Here is a 16746-nt window from a genome sequence, read left to right as displayed (position 1 = left end):
ACTGGCTGACCTCCAGAGGTCCCTTCCATCCTAAAGTACCCTACAATTTTTCCTGGGTATATTTGGGGCCACACCAAAGGACCTTAGTAAACATTAATACACATTTATAAGACTCAAGCGGACCCTGTGCACTGACAAAGAATGGAAGCAGAATGCTGGTGCTCAGCCAGGATAAACGATAGCGCTCCCCACAAAATACCCACAAAGGTCAGCACTTGCACCCAAGAGCTTTTTGATCAGAAACCTTCCCCGGGGCACTCTGCGAACGCTTCGGGCCCCGTGGCCCCAGCACGCTCAGGGAGGTGCCGCACACACGCCCTGCTCTGCTCCGTGTCCGGGCTGCGTGGCTGGGGACAGCTGGGTCCTTGAATCCCCATCACAGTGACATCTTCTGGAGCAGGATGCACTGGAAGAAAGATTACTGGGGAGAACAACTGGAAGCAAAAATCCTATAGGTTCTCAAAATGCAGTTCATTCTGCCTGAAGGGCTGAGGGCAATTTTTAGGGCACTTTCCTGATCTTAGAGAGCACTGTGAGAGACTGCAGTATTTACATATACTAGAATAGCTACGATCTGATGATTTAAAGTGATACCTATTGATGCCTAAAGGTATTTTCAGGCCCCTACTTTCTTTGCTGAGTGTCTGTTTTCATGGGGTTGTTTTGCCAACTGCTGACAATCTGTTGAGAAATATCAGGGAACGTGAAATCTGGAGGTGTATCAGTGTGTGAGCGTCCACCCCAAAACCTCCGTGAAAATAACCCTCAGGAATGGCAATCAGCCAGCGATGCGGTTTGAAGCCAGCTAAGATACAAATAAATATTCATGTCAGTGGAGGATTTGGGATTTAATGCCGTTCTGCTAATGCAGATAAATATTCCGATTCCCTTGGCTTCTGTAGATTAAGCCCAGTTTAAAAGAAAAATCTATACACTGCCATACAAATAGCACCGCTGCTGCTGGGGGCTTGGGGGAGCTGGGACAGGGTTGTGATCCTAACTGCTAGAGAGCCAGATGAAACCCCTGTGATACCAGCGTCCCCAGCGGGAGGCAGATTCGGTCACGCTTCCCGACATACTCCGGACCGCTGGAGTACCTCCGCAAGACCCAGTTTACAGTGGAGCTGCAGGTAGTGAGCTAGAGCTAACCGTGCTGCCACTGCTGTCAGCCAGGTGAGAGCAGCAGTCCCACATCACCACCTACCTGGCTTCAAGCTGGCGTTCCTCTCCACCGACCGAGAAGCAATAGTCGTGCCTTGCCTCCACCACAAATTCTAGGGGCATCACGAGCTGAAGGGACCTCAGAAGTTATGCAAAGGGAAGCCGAGTGAAAGAAACCGATTCCTCTTTCTCTGCAGATTCACCAGCAAAAGGATAACTGTACCCTATGGGCTCACAAAATCTGCGACCAAGCACACCGTCAGAGCACACAGCAGCCAGGCGCTAGCCGAGGCTCTCCCCGTGGGACCACAAGCAGGTAAGTCACTGTGCTCGCCCCCGTAACAAGTCAGCAGCCTGATTCACGTGCTCCAGAACAGGAGCTTTGAAACTGTTCGCAACACACCTTCAGGCTTTATGGAAGGAAATGAGCAAGACAACAGATGGACTAATTGTTTTGTTTTTCTTTCTTGTTTTTTTTTTTTTTTTAAAGCTCTCAGCCTGCTTTACCTCCCTGCTTCTTATTTCTTCTGTCCCGTTGTCAGAACAGAGCATGCTGTGCCGTATTTTCATTTCTGTACGTTTACGCAGAATCGACAGCTTGCACTTTCTCTTCCCTCTTGTGGCTGGTTCTAAAAAGGCCCTTACAAAAGGAAGGCGAGTGGCCCCGAAACTGCCCCAGCTCTGACACCTGGGGCTGGCCGGACAGGGCCGAAGAGAAGGGCACGGGAAGAGGTCGTGCAGCCCCATGGCCGTGACAGCCCAGGGTCTTTTCCACAAACTTGTAGTGCACTTAGCAAATCCCTTCCCTTACACATTAAATCTAAGGAATATTGAATTGAGCAGGCTTCTGGCAAGACTTCCAAAGTAGAAGGCTCAGCTACCAGGATATAGGTTGGAGGCATCAAAGTACTCTGGAATTCAAGGTGCTCAGTGCTCTTAGACATCAAACGAATTTTAGAAGGCAAATGAAGACAAATATAAACAGAACCAGCACACTTAGGATTCCCAGTTAAGAAGCTAAAACTTATAGGAATGGCCACACCTGTTCAGCTCGTCGGCCTCTCTATGCTTTAAAACATATACTGGAGATCACAGCTGTCAATGCATTTACTCCTTTGGTTAAAGAAATAGTTATCCTAAACTGAGCTTTTGAATAATCCTGACAATTCTCACTCAAATGAGAATCCCTTAAAGACATTCAGACCACAAGTTTCGTCTTTGTGAAGAAAACTATTTACAAGTGAGAGTACAATAGTTAGTGCAGGTACTTCTTAAAAAATGGGGGAAAGGAGGGCACGTGCTCCAGCAGCCAGTAAGCCATCCCTCCTGTGAGCTCTGAAAGTTAGTGACTTTGCTGTAACAAAGTTTTTCCATGGTCTCAGTGCTCCTCTCTCTGCTGGACAGCGTGCCCAGCAGCTGGCAGGAGAGAAAGCCCAAATGCTGCACCGAAGTGGCAGCAACAAGGGCAAAGAGGAGCTCTGCACCTATCCTAGGGGGCCTGATTTAACTTTCTAGCAGAAATGTGCAGTGCCTATCTCAGTTTTGGATATTCTGCTCACCCTTACTGATCTCTTAACTGCTCAGCCAGCTTGGGGTGTTCCCTCAGGCTAGGGCATGGTTATCAGACCCAACCCAGAAGGCTGGACGTGCAGATGGACTATGTCAGGGCAACACGGGGAGCTTCAGGTTGTGACTGGCTTTGAAGGAAGCCCCATCCCACTTATTCTCCTCCCGTGAGTCTGGAGGTGGCTCACGCTAAGACAGGCAAGACCATCCGGGCGAGCCTTCAGATTGAAGGCAAGCCAAAAGCTGGAAAACGCTTGATCTGTGGAAGGCAACTCGTCTGCAAGCCTCGGCCGGGGAAGTCGCTGCAGGCACCTCTGGCAGGGGGCGAGGAGCTCGGCCCAGCGTGCAGGCAGCCGGCTCGCCCCCAGGAGCCTGCAGCCCCCTCGGCCCTGCTCCCTGCTGCGCCCCGCTCCCCGCACCTGCCGGGCACACCCGCGGGGACATTTTCCAGGCCGACGACGCTCCCTGGAGCATCACGCCGAGCACCACGGCAAGGGAGGCTCGGGCGGTTTGAAGGCAGGGTCTGGCAGTTCGCTGGGAAGCCTGGGGAGCAGCTTGGGGGCTCTGCCCCATCCCTCCCAGCCTGCAGCCCCGTGCCGGTGCCCTGCCTGGCCTTTGTGGCTGCAGGGCGCAGGGGGTAATAAAGCAAAGGACAGACCTTCTCGCCGGCCTCTTCCACGCTGGGGAGGCCGCGCTCGTCCTCCCGGCTGCGGCTGCCGGCGGGATGCTGGCGGCCGGCTCGCAGCGCCTCAGCGGCTCCGCATCGCGCTGCTCACCCACGGCCCCTTTTAGTTTCTCTCCCCCTCCTCCCTCGGCTCAGGGGGGGACAGAAAGGGGCTGGGGAGGGGGAGACCTTTCTATTCGTATTATTCTAATATATTCTGGGGGCTTGTGGTTCCTGCAAGCAGGCGGAAGTGAAACCCGTCCTCGCCCCCCTCCTCCTTCCGCGATGCTCCGGGGCTGGACGCGGCCCGGCGGCGGCTTGGGGATGCCTGGATGCGGCCGCCCCGGGCTGCCCCCGCCCCTGCATCCTGTGGATGTGGAACCGGGGAATTGGGGCTCCGCCACGGGCTGCCCCCACCTCCCCAAGGCCCTAACCCCGCAGCTCCCCGTGGAGCTGGGAGCAGAGAGGCACCAAAAACGCGCCCAGCTGACTGAGGGCAGTGGTAACTTCCCAGTTCGGAGCCTCTCCTCGGGTCGAAGCAGACTTGCAGGACGTTTCATCAAGACAAGCTGAGCAGATTCCAGCTTGCAGGGATGCCACGAGTAGTGAGGATCTGGTGGCCTCAGCCTAAAAGTGTCTCCACAGCCCCGGCAGGCTTAGTGAGACCCATGCCGCTGTGTTTGACGCCACCCAGATCAGAAAATGAAGGCTAGCCTGGGCAGCCCTGTGCATGCAGCAACTGAACCCCCTGGTCCTTGTTTAGGGCCGTAGGGGTGCGTGGGTAGTTGGCACAGGTGCTTCTGGACTGCACAGCAGGAGTAACTCCCAACAGACGATGCAGACTTACACACGAGATGATCGGGGCTCCCTTCTCTGAGGTCTCTGGTGTCTCTGCAGCGGCCACCTGCTGACAGCACAGTGCTGGAACTCATCCCCTGTAAAATTCTGGCCTTCCCCCTTCTTCCACATTGGGAAAGTGAAGCACTCAGTGATGCTGACACCTACTTTGCCAGCTGGCACGTTGAGGACCTGCTCTTCTGGACTTTATAGCTTCACCACTGTGCCCAGCTTTGTGCGACACGTTTCCTTCACATCCCACCAACAGCGGGCTGCATCTGTCCCCCAGCCCCAGGGGGTCTGCAGCCTCCCCACCGCGTCTGGATGCCCAAACAGCCGTCAGCAGAAATGCCCTCTTGCAGGTGGGACTGGCCAAAAGATTGCACCTCATCCTAAGGAGCGCAGCCTGGACACGCTGATGCATCCATTTGTGTCTTGCAGCTTAATTACTGCAACTCCCTATGCTTTGAAATAAAGCACAGCTGCTGTAAAACACAGCAGATGTCTGCTTAGCAATGGAGATCAGCCTGGTGCTTTGCTCACCCTGCTTTCATACTAAGTACGGGCTTGGTTTTCTGTTCGGATATTCAAAGCCTTTCATAATCTTCTTCCATAGCTGGCTCCCGCTGGAACATGGCAGCCCCTGACAAAGGGGGTAAGACAAGACGGAGTTTAATCTTTCCCAGGCAGTATTCCTGAACTAGTTTTGCCTCACGGAGATAGAAATAACCCAGATCCCATGGCATTCAGAAGTAAAGGCAAAACTTCCCTCCTCAGCTTCATTTCTTCACACAGAAACATGCAGAGAATGCCAGTACACAGTCCAACAAATCCAAGCCCTATAAACTAATCAAGCTATTCCTCTTACAGGCTAGATCGAAAGCAAGACAGAGAACTAAACAGCTTTTTTCTATTTTAAAATACTTGGGAGGCACACAAGTCCCACAGAGATGGGAGCCATCTAAATATATATAAAGACATAGCTAGATAAATGAATCCATCTGTTGTAATCTAGCAGTTTCATAAAACCAATGAAAAAAATCGACAGTTTCATGAAACCACTAGAGTGCTATTGATACTTTCAAGTGTTTAAAATTCTTCTCAAATGTGTACGAATGTAGGAAATCAACCATCCCCTACAGGATTCCTGAAATGAATGGAAAAGGAACAAGACCGTGCATGAAGCTGGTGCAAACAAATACACGGCGTAATTAAAGCAAATTGCCATTAACAATCTAACACAGACTATTACAAATCCCTCCTCACTCCCCAAAATACGTTTCTGACTTCCATGATGTGGCAGCACACACACGCACCGCCACTCTTCTTCTGTCCCTGGGATCCCAAAGCACCTCGCAGATGGTGCTTGAGCCGCGCCGTCCCACACCTCCACGCTTCTTCTCCGCGGGGAAACCGAGGGGCGAAGCGATTTGCTTGTCGACTGACAGAAGTATTAAAATGGCCGGAAAGATGTAGGTGTGCTGTCTGCACATATGCCATGCTCTCACTACCAGATAGCACTACCAGGATGTCTGCTTGCAATTAGAGAATGTTGTTCTTTTACAGACTGCGCTGAGCAATCCACTGACAGCTTTACAGGCAGAGAAGGGCAAAGAAATAGGGTTTTGCTTCAACCCAACGAGCGATGCCTTTTCTCAGCTCTGTGCCTGAAGAGCTGCGTGGCAGCTAGCTATGGAGCAGTGCTCATTAAGACTCCACAAATTCACACCAGCTTCCGTTTGTTTCAGGTGTTCCTGTTTTGGTGCAGCCAGGTGACAGGTATGGAAAGCCATCGAGCTGTACGAGGCCAGTGGAAAACCCTTGCAAGTGTTTCCCAGGAAATGTGCCCGCAGGTTCTGCTTCTACACCCCTCACTCCTTTCCCCTCGCCTCCTCAGTACGTTCACGCTCCCCATCTCAGCCATTTGTGGTCCAGTCCTGCTCTGAATGCAACCAGAGGGCAAGAGCCTGAGGGACGGGCAGTGAAGGAGATTTGACAGGCTACATCCTGAAACGCTTCCTCGATGAAAGCACAGAGATACCCCCAGGCCTCAGGGAGCTACCCAAATACACACGTCCAACACCAGTGTTCATTAAAAAGGCACCAGCTGTCCCACTCCCTGTGTGGAGTTACTCTCATCCGCAGGGAGAAGTGAAACTATACAGCAGCCAGTCCTCAGGTCCATAACACAGCCCAGACTAGGTGTTACTGCACGTGCGGAGCACTGCAGACCGAGTCCAGGGCTACCTTGTGGCTCCAGGCACCACGTGCGATGCAACAACAGATGGAGTTGCAATGGTAGATCACTTCTGGAGGTAGTGTCTCGGTTACCATTTTAAGTACTCTTCTATTTCCTATTTTTTTTTTTCTTCCAGAAGTTGGTAAGTGATGTCTCACTTTTATTATCAGTATTTTATTAGTAAAATAATGTCAGTATGGATAAAAATTACAGATTTCCCCCCCATAAATGTTGCAATATGCAAAAACAATCTGCTGTTAATAAAACAGAGACAAATTCCCAAAGGAAATGAATGCTCTTAAAAACCACAAACTCGAAGTAAAAAGCCACTCTGCTATATTTGAGGCAATTACAAAAGAAAAATGAAGAAGACTGTTTCTCCTCAAAACTTGGCAATTTTTATATCACGCTACTGATATTCTTAATGAAAAATGGTGCTTTTATTCACTGCCACTTCTTTTACTTTGGCCAGTGCTGTAGCCAAACATCTGCTTGTTAAGTTAGCGGAGTAAATTGATGGCTAGCAACGCATGAGTTTCCATAGGAGATCTCCACAGACATTTCCAAAGAAAGTCCTGCTCTAAAGCTTTGTAAGGATGCACCAAGGCAGGGAGGAGACTACGAAGAAAGAGAAAGGTCCAGACAAAGTGTCCGTGTAAATGTTCAGACAGGTTGAACTCTTCTCCTGAGAAGCCTCCATGGAGGATTTGGGATGGGTTTTCAGCTGAAGGCCTCCCAGAGCTCTTAGTGCAAGATTTACACTGACCACAAACAAACCCACTGTGACTGCAGAAAGCTGTGAGCACAGAAGTGAGGCCGAAAGTAACGGTGAGATGGCAGACAGCATGCTGCTGAAAGGTTCTGCTCCGTTCTCTTCTCTCCTCTGAGAGTGGCAGAGGAAAATTAATCATGATTATTACAGTTACACCTTCTGAGCCTCTTCTGCTAATATAACGTGTGCTGGCCCTTCTTTACAGCAGAAAAATTCTTAGGAGGCAACACATCTACACCAAATATGTCCCATTACACTGAATACTGTATATCCAGGAGTTAAGACATAAATCCCCCAGGGGCCTGCTGTCTAAGCAGATACAATCCAGACAATCAGTAGCAAGTCTTCCAGGCTTACACTATCTCTACAGGATGTGCCGGGATAATTCAGAAGTGTCAGACTTCAGGACCTTCCAGGAGCAGGTACAGAAAGGGTATCATTGCGTAGCCAGACCCGAGCAGCATTCCCACCAAACTCCCTTCCCTTCCTATTTGAAGGCAATCAATTGTCACACACCAGGGCTGAGACAGAAAATACAACCATCGGCAGAAAATACTGTATTGGCAGAATAATGATTTCAGGAAGATCTACAAGAAGCCACACAAATCCATGTGAAAATAGTCTGAGCATCCTCTAACACAGGGCAGTTAGATCCATTAGGATAAGGAGCAGAAAACAACTCCTCATTTTTTAAGTGAGAAAGAGTTTCTTGCAGGCAAACTATGCAGCCCTGAAGCCTGAATCCTCAGACTATCCACAGCCCAGGGCAGCGCAGAGAAAAAGAAGCAAGCTTCTCCAAAGCGGTGCCTGAGACCCAAAAGGGCCACCGGCCAAAGGCAGCGAGGAAGCTTGGCTCCCAAGACGTTAGGAAGAATGGAGCATTTTGTCTGCTCTCTGCTCGTGCGTACCTGCAGGAACGCACCCCAGCCAGTTTTCAGCTCCAATGGGAACTGAAGGTTAATTATTTTCTGCCAGTACCGGGGGACAGACTGTGAGTGTAACAGCACCGACATGTAAGCATGGAATGCAGCGGGGTACAAAAGATGTCAGCATCAAGTTCGGTACCTTTTGGCATGTTTTGAAAATAAACCACCTCTGACTGCTGCTGGCTTTGCTTTTCAAACTCCTTTGGTTGGTGTTCAACAACAGGGCATACCTCCGGGCCTTGCACACTCTGTGCTGCTATTAATTGCTAGCAAAAAAGACATCCATCACAATGCACACAATGCGAATAAATAATTGTGCAACCATTTCCAGCAGTACTTCCTTCCTACCACTAGGGGACAGTGTTTCCTACTTTTAGACTAATAAGAACAGCATATCTGCAAGTTCAGTTCTAATTAGTAATGGTTAATGCCTCCTTTTATTGCCTGAAGAGTTTCTTTTTCCATGTTGTTTGTTTAATAAGTTACTTTTTCAGGACAGTGAATTACAGCTCTGCCTGTTATACTTTTACAACCACCAGCAGGCTACACAAATAAATACAACAAGTGTATCAGTCAAGGTAATTCCTCCTATGAAGTTTTAAGCCTAAGAGGATAGCTCGTGTAAGATAATTGGTTTACAGTCTGGTTTTAATCAAAAGGCATAAACGGCTTTGTAAAACACATCCCTTTGTTGCTATTTTTTTCCCATTTTTTTTTCATCATTTGTATCTGTGACAATTCAACAAACTGTCCTCATCTGTACAGGTAATTCACACAGCGGTAACCCGGCACGCTGATGCTCCTTGGTAGATACTGATTCTGTCTCCATTTATACCAGGGACACTTCTGTCATCAAACTCACTCAGAGTGAAGATTATGTCCGCTCTTTTCAGAGACAAATCTTTGCTATTGATCCTGTTTCTTCAGGGATAACTTGTGTTCTGGAAAATAATTTAATCAACCTGATAGACTCCACTAAGTAACCTTCTCTGAATTTGTGTTTCTGAAAATACCCACCCTCACCAGAAGGCAACGCTAACTAACCCTAACTAACAGGCTGTGGCTTACTTACAGAAAGTGAAGGTTTTATAGGAGGGTAGAGCAGAGATGCCTGGTTTTCCTTACTTTCACACTCATGCAACTGAGAAATGTCCCTGAAGTAGTTGTGACAGTGACAACTGGCTAGAAGATCTGTAGCTGTACAATCAAGCTGGCTTTGTAGCTGCACAACCAAAACACAGCCTCCTTGGGGTCTCTTCAGTGAGAGAAAGCACAAGGCACATTATATCCAGATAATTATGAGCAACTTTAAATAAATAAATAAATAAAAGCCACCAGTCCCATGAACAGAAGGATGTCCAGATTCAGTATTTCACTGAATAGTACATCTAACCTTATCTACACAGACAGTCCAGCACAATTAGCCCCCGCTGGTGCTAGCAAGAGACATTGGTAAAGCCAAGTTCCAGATATTTTTACTACCTACCATCTAACCCTGCCCTGTAATTAACTGCAGAGCCCCACAGATTTCTGCCTGATTAGCTGTTTCAACTAATGAGTGGCTCCAGACTCAGCCAACACCAAGTGTGAATTACCTGCCACTCACCGGCTGCTCTTTGTGACCGCACGCAGCACACCACAGGTGCAGAGCCATGCTGGAGAAAGAACACAAAGAGGAAAAGGGGCCTGCAGACAGACCACGCATGGCTCCCCTCACTTCAGTCACACACACCGAATGTTTTGGATGGTTACACACATGGGAGCAAAACCGGGTAGTTCCTGTATGGCCATTACCTGAGATATAAAATGTTTGACTTTTTAATTAAGATCTACAATATCGATGTCACAAAATGAGTCTGAAATTACAAGAGCAGGATCTGATCTGATTGTAAAAAGCTCAGCTATTCAATTGAAGGCCAACGCACGGTCATAACCAGAGAAAAGTTAAGGTCAGGAGTCCAAGTTCAGGACTGGAGAAAATAAGAAGCTGAAGGAAACATTATATCCTCCAATAATCCTTGCAGGAGATATGATTTCAGCATGAAAGGATGCAGTCCCGCTTTAAAGTTTCCAAGCAAAAATCATTCTACTATAACTCCACTCCGAGATAAAAGCAGACATGTGAGCTAGTAATACTGGCCTCTTTGCCTGGTGTTTTTATTGGTGCTGCCCTCCATATTAAAGAAAACAAACACTCTGCTTTTAATATTAAAGATAACTCCAACAGGTCTCCTTTAGAGAACCTTCCTGCTAATCCATGCCTTGTAACAGAGTTACCCCTGTGTACATTTGGAAGGTGGCCTGTAGAAGGAAAAGCAAACAGAGGATTGGCTCTTTTAAAACTTTTCCCCAGTTTGGGGAGGGGGTAGTGTTGTTTTTTTGTTGTTGTGTGTTTTTTAATATCTGCTCCTGCTCCCTTCTCTTTTAAGGGCTCGTGGTAGAAGAATAATAACACTGTGACCTCACGTGTGTGATCTCACCATTTTGTACCTGAGGGAGATCTGTATCCTCCTGGGACCTGAAATACCTGAAGGAATGCCTAAGTACAAGAAAGAGCATATTTACTGAGCAGAAATATCACTCTGTTGGTAGTACACCACGCCGAACTCAGGAGACAGGAGCTACTGTAACTCTCCTCTCAGCCCGATGGTAACTGCCCCCAAAGCATTTCCTCTTACTGTGTCTCAGTTTCTCCATTTCTAAAAAAAGATAACATGAAATGTCCACGAGTTTTCCAGTTCCTGGAGATAAGACAGTGTGGTGTAAGAGCAGTTATCAGTGCCAGCCACAAATCCACTGGACGAGCTAGGGGCTGATGCCCCTGTTACCAGATGGGGCACGCACGTTTTGGCAGTGCCTTCAACCTCTTCATAATGCAGCTGGATCCAAATGGGAAGCATTTTTAAGGGTGCTGCACCAGCAAACAATCATTTTGCTTTCACTCTACTGCCAGACAATAATTTTCTTACCCTTAAATCACGCAACCAGATACTTGTAATTATTCCTTTAGCCAGTTCTGTTGGCTTGTCAAAGCAGTGGCACTGAAGAACCAAAAAGCAATCGATTGCTGGCATTAATGAGTTTGAGTAAAGTGGGGTGAAAAATTTCCTACTTGTTTACCCTAGCCACAAAGTTGGAGTGCAAAACCTCTTGTGACAAAAAGGAACAATATTTGTGTTTCTGAATGCACAGAAGAGGGCAGAGCTCTGTGGTGACACGATCAGCAGGTAATTCTCCCTCTACAAACCAAGACGAGCACACTGACAAACCATGTTTGCTATCGGCACAATTCGGCTAATGGTTTAAGTTACTGAATGTCGTTGAATAATAACAGAGAAACAAGAGAACCTGGAGAACTGGTGCCAGGGTCAACAAAAAGCAAGGTGCATGTGCTGAACCAGAAGCTGGAAACACTCCTCTCGCTGCTGTATGTTCTGCTCGTAGCAATGGAAATCACCATTTGTATCAGTTCCCACTGATATATTTGGATGAGCTGGAGTGCAAGACAAGCTGCTGCTGACCTAACCGTTCCTGTAACCAGAACAGGTCACACATAACTTGGCACCATCAGTAACATCAGGCTTCCAGTTTCGCACAATGGAGCCCTCATATTCAGCCTGAGGACAGTTTTACACTGTGTATCTGCCCATCTTGACAGAAATGTGGGGGGAAGACAAAATCAAAAAAGGAAAACATTGAGGAAACCACCTGCTCTTTGGTTTAGAGTACCACAGCTGCTGCCCCAAACCATTTCCTCCTACAGAAGGGAGACATTGGCCTTGGGAATTAGCCAGACATCAAAACCTTCCCAGGGAATTCCTCCTCCTGAGAGGCACCCACAGATCAGAAGAGGAAAGGCTGTCTAAACACACCGAGCCTCCTCTGCTCGGTTATTTTCTTGGTTATTGCTGGGTTATTTTCTTTGTCCCTAGGGGAGCTCTAGCCAGGGGAAACTCCAGCTTTAGCAGAGGGTGGCTTGGTTTCCTCCCTGTTTTTACAGCATGAGCAAGATACAAAGGCACCCTTTCAACAGCATCAACTCTTCAAAGTCAAGTTCTCTGCACTACTGAAGCATTTTCAACTTCACTTCTGCAGTTTGATTTGGCTCCTGTCTTTCTAGCACACCTGGCACACCAGTACCCCAATGCAAAATGTACTGAAGGCAAATAGTAAAAGACATTGCCTGACTCTCAATCCTGTGCTCATTCCAAGGGAATGCTGACATCCCATACAAAATACTGCCTACGTTCAGCGGGTCAGAGATGCACCAGCAGTGCTCACTAGAGACCCAGACTGGGCTTCCCAGTGCCCAGAGGGACAGGGAGCCAAAGGAGTAAAGGTTTCACCTCCTGCGAGCTGGGCCCCAGACAGCTGGATGCTGAACTGTCCACTGCAGTTCAGATGCCATGCCTGAAGGTACTTATAGGGAAATTGTGTGTATCAGCATTAAAGACATCAGAATTGGATTATACTTGGACACATGCTGGCAAAGTATTTGCAGTAGATTTAGAAGAGCTGGGAATTGGCCACAATCACATAATTTTCCTAAAGTTGGATAAAATTTAACAGCAGTAAATTAGGAAACTTTGCCAACTTCAAAGCACTACCCCAAACTTGGGCCAAAACGATGCATTGGCACTTAAATGCTCTGGAAGGATTTTTTCCTCCTGCCAAATGCTGTTGATCAGATAAGAAGAGCTGGGCTGTGGACCACAAGAATAGGGATGCTGTTGCTGGAGGAGGCTGGGCTCTGGAAAAGAGCCTTTGTGGCAAAAACTAAGGAAGGTGCAATCAAAAACTGAAATACTTGCAGAGTTCTGTGGAAGGGGCAAAGAAGCAGGGCTGCTGCAAGGCTCAGCTGCAGAGGCTCTGGGCAGTGGATGCTGCTCAGGACCTACTTCTGAGCTCTCCTTACCACCACGCTGTATTCCTCGCTGACAAATCTGCAGAGGAGAATGTGAAACTGAACTGTTATGTACATAAAAAATGTTCCTTACAGAGAGGTATCTGGAGCACGATGGGAGGGGAGAAGGAGGAGAGAGAAAAAACAAACAGCTTTAAAGGGAAGACACAAGCTGATGGCGCCTGTATCTTTTGTCGGATCTCAGCCCTAATGCCCGTTGAGCTAAGCAGTGAAATTCACATTTTACCTCCCAGACCTCAGTGAGCCTGCTTGTGCACGACAGCACTCCCCCCAAACAATGACACGTTGCCCTGTCTGGCCCGCTGGAAGGAGGGGAGTGACCCCACAAACCCACAGGCTTGCAGGCAACCAGCGCAGAGCAGGAGCGCTGCCCTGCAAGAACCCTTCCCTCTGCTTTGGGATGATTCAACGCGATTCTTAAAAGCTTCTCCCCATCTCCTGGAAGCAAAGGGGGGGGAGGATCTGTCTGATTGTATCTGTGACCCTGGCAACTCTTCACATGCAGAGACAGCTGAGTCACTAATATTTAGAAAAATAACATAATTGACTGTATTCAGTCCTGCGGAGGACCCCTGCTGGGTATTCACAGTTGAACATTAGCAACTCGGTCATTTCTGGCAGCCTTTGTGAAGGGTTGCCAGGGCTGTAGATTCAATTAGATGACCTCCGACAAACCGATTTCCACTGCAAATATCTTTTAAAAAATACATTAAATCCCCAATAAATACAGTGAAATTGGAGGAGACAGCCCTTCCTACCTCACTGAATGGCCCCTGTCACCCTACAGCCCCAGCTAGATGCCTTGCCTGGCTGTCATGCATGCACAGGCTCTATTATCACCAGTGCCTAATGTGATTTAGCCCTGTCTGTGGATTGCACTCTTTGAATCTGAGAATGTGACACTGTTGCAGTTGGATGCAGATTAGGATATAAAATGATGTTGAAAAGCTAAAAATGTTTGCATGCATCTTTCTTTTCTTTTTCATTGGGTAGGAGTAACTATTTTTTTACCACTGCTTTTTTATCCTCTGACAGCTTTTTTCCATTACTAGTCCCTGAATTATTTTGATGTAGGAAGCATTAAGATGAATTGCTAGATCCGATGTTTTGTATTATCCGTTATAATACACTGCAGCAGAGCATTGCATCGAGCTGGGATATTTACTTTCTTGCCATAAAATCTATACTAAAAGTGATTAACGTACGACTGAGGCAACTAGAAATGGGATTTTAAAATTCTGCTTTATGCATAGGGTTTTATGATAAGCCCTACAGTAAAACACCTTATGTGGACACTATTTGTTAACACTATCATAATGAAATCAGCTAACACCTTAATTACACCTTGTAACTGCTTCTTACAGCATGTAAGACATTTCTAATTCAGCTTTTAAATACCTCAGTTGTAAAAGCTCTTGTCTGTCCCCTCAGAGTGCCGGATTTCATTTCAGCCAGCATATTGTGCCCTAGTAAATTGGTTCTTAGCTGCTCAACTTCTTTGTTTGGTTGGTTTTTGTATCCTAAATAATTCTACCAAGCCCTCACTTTTCTTGCACACATCAATGCTAGAGGAAAAATAAAGAAGCAGAGCAGTGCTGGATTCTCCGCACGTCCCTCCGGAGAGAAGCTTAACAAAACAATGTTTTAAAATAATACATCCTATTGTGTGGGTTAGAATAAGATAGGAATTTAACATCAAAAAATTATAACTGGATAAGAGCTATTATGAAATGATTATCTAGAGAGCCAGGAAATAACATTTTCTCAAATGGCATTGTAATTATTCTTTGTACGCGGCGTAAAAAAAATGTACTGAGGGTAGTTAGAGAGAGGAAACTTTCTTTACGTATAGTGTAAATTGGGATATGGAACAGAGACACTGCATGGAGTTTAGTCCTGATTTTTTTTTTCTTGAATGTTCCCTGCTGAGCAGTGCCACAATTAATCAAGCTTTCTAGGTTTTAGTTAATTGCTGGACCCCAATAAATTGGTTTGTACTGGCATCAGTCCAGGTCTGATAATTTCACAGCCTTGGAAACTGCTGCATGTTCACACAAGAACCTTGCAAGCAGGGAGCTGGGATAAAAAGAATAAAAGAAACTCTTGTTCTGTGAGGTTCTATTAATACTTTAAAAGCCAGCCCACTAGCAACAGTGTCTTCACTGTTTGTTTATTTTCTCCATGTGTTTTATACTGATTTTTTTAATGATTAAAGGAAATCCCCCCTTTCCTTATTTTAAACTCCTTCTGTAGATAATTGTTCTCAAAGAGACATTTCCAATTTCAGCTGTATCCTCTTGGAAATTTCCACTCTACCCATCCTTTGCTGAACACTCATTGTGGCTTTTTGTGAAAGCTCAGCTATTTTTTCCCTCTTTCTGCAAGTCTGTTCATGTGAAAGAATCACCATCCTCCAGTGAAGACAGGTTCAAGACCAGCTTTATGCCCTGGACAAGAGAGACAAGGGCTCCCACAGCTCCCACTGGCCTAAATCCCTGCTGGTGAGTACCCCTTGTGGTCAGACAGCTGCTACAAGAGGACAGCATGGCTCTTCCGAAGCAGGCAGTCAGAAGCAAGCAGACTGGTGTTGCAGTTTAGTGCAAGTCCGATGCATTAGGGGCTGTTACAAGCAAACACACAATCTGCTGTTATCGGCGTGGGAGACAGGTTCACAGCTATTAGTTCATTTTACAGCTGGGCTCAGTTACAGGAAGGACATTGCATCCTCAAGTCTCACTGGTAGCAATGGGATTTGCGAGCGCTGAGCCCCTGGCAGGCTCTGGCTCCATGCTGGCACACATTTGACTTTGTTCTCCCCAGAGAAGGCTCATTTGGCAAAATCAGTTTTACTGATGGGTTTCAAAAGCAATCCCATACCAGCAAGTTTCAGAGGAAAAGAATTACATAATACCCGAGGTGTTCGGTAACCTCCTTGTTATTGTCTTTGGCTCACCAAGGCAAGATTAGCGGCACTAATCATGGTTGTACAAAAGTGTATTTGAATTGCAAAGGGAGCCTCATTCAGTCTGCCTCGACTCCCTCTGTCACGCCTTGGAAAACTGGACCGAAGAGGGCTTTTCTGGTGGATCTCAGCTGTAGAGCAACACATCAGCAAGTGAAGTTTTATCGTGGTATGATCAATCTGTAAGATTCGTAACTGCTTCTCTCCTACAGACCTCATAGATCCTCAGCAAGCACAAATCACTGGGATTCTTTTAAACGCCTGCACATTTGTACCAAGTGGGATTCTAGTCAATAATTCCAATGGCATCTGTTGTTTTATGTGAGCTATACCTCTTCTGGCTCTTTTCAAGACTGAGGTACTGAAAAAACAATCAAGGTGAAGCTCCTCCCAGAACTCTGGAACGATCACTTCCAAGGATTGTTTTATGCTTCTTTTCACGTACTGAAACAGTCACCGAGACACTATTGAATGCCATACAGCATTACACTTTGGGAGAAGCAGAAACGGTATGTTGTGCAGGCTTCATCCCCAAAATGCTGTCCATACAAGAGTTATAGATGGGCGTTTGGAATGAAGAGTTGGACTTGATGTCCAAATCAAGCACAAAAGAACACCCCTTTTAGTTTGCTGAAATATGTGGGATCAGCTAGGGATTTAGAGCTCTGTTTTCAACTGCTTTATCAGTGCTATGC

The 16746-nt window shown here is 46.9% G+C and overlaps 1 protein-coding gene across 2 annotated transcripts in view; it reads right to left on the bottom strand.

Annotated features, from left to right (window-relative positions):
• PAK3 (p21 (RAC1) activated kinase 3) overlaps positions 1–16746 on the bottom strand; it is a 180943-nt gene that overhangs the window by 122698 nt on the left and 41499 nt on the right. The window contains exon 1 of one of the 2 annotated variants that reach the window (XM_013185088.3): positions 3386–3615. The exons of the other annotated variant lie outside the window; for it this stretch is intronic. The gene's annotated coding sequence lies outside the window, so the exon portion shown is untranslated. Of the gene's footprint in view, positions 1–3385; positions 3616–16746 lie in introns of those variants that run through there. 2 annotated transcript variants of the gene reach the window in all.

This window comes from Anser cygnoides, chromosome 13, assembly GCF_040182565.1.
Source record: "Anser cygnoides isolate HZ-2024a breed goose chromosome 13, Taihu_goose_T2T_genome, whole genome shotgun sequence".
Classification (NCBI taxonomy): Eukaryota; Metazoa; Chordata; class Aves; order Anseriformes; family Anatidae; genus Anser; species Anser cygnoides.
The sequence above is the reverse complement of the archived record's forward strand: the minus strand, read 5'-3'. Positions and strand labels throughout refer to the sequence as shown.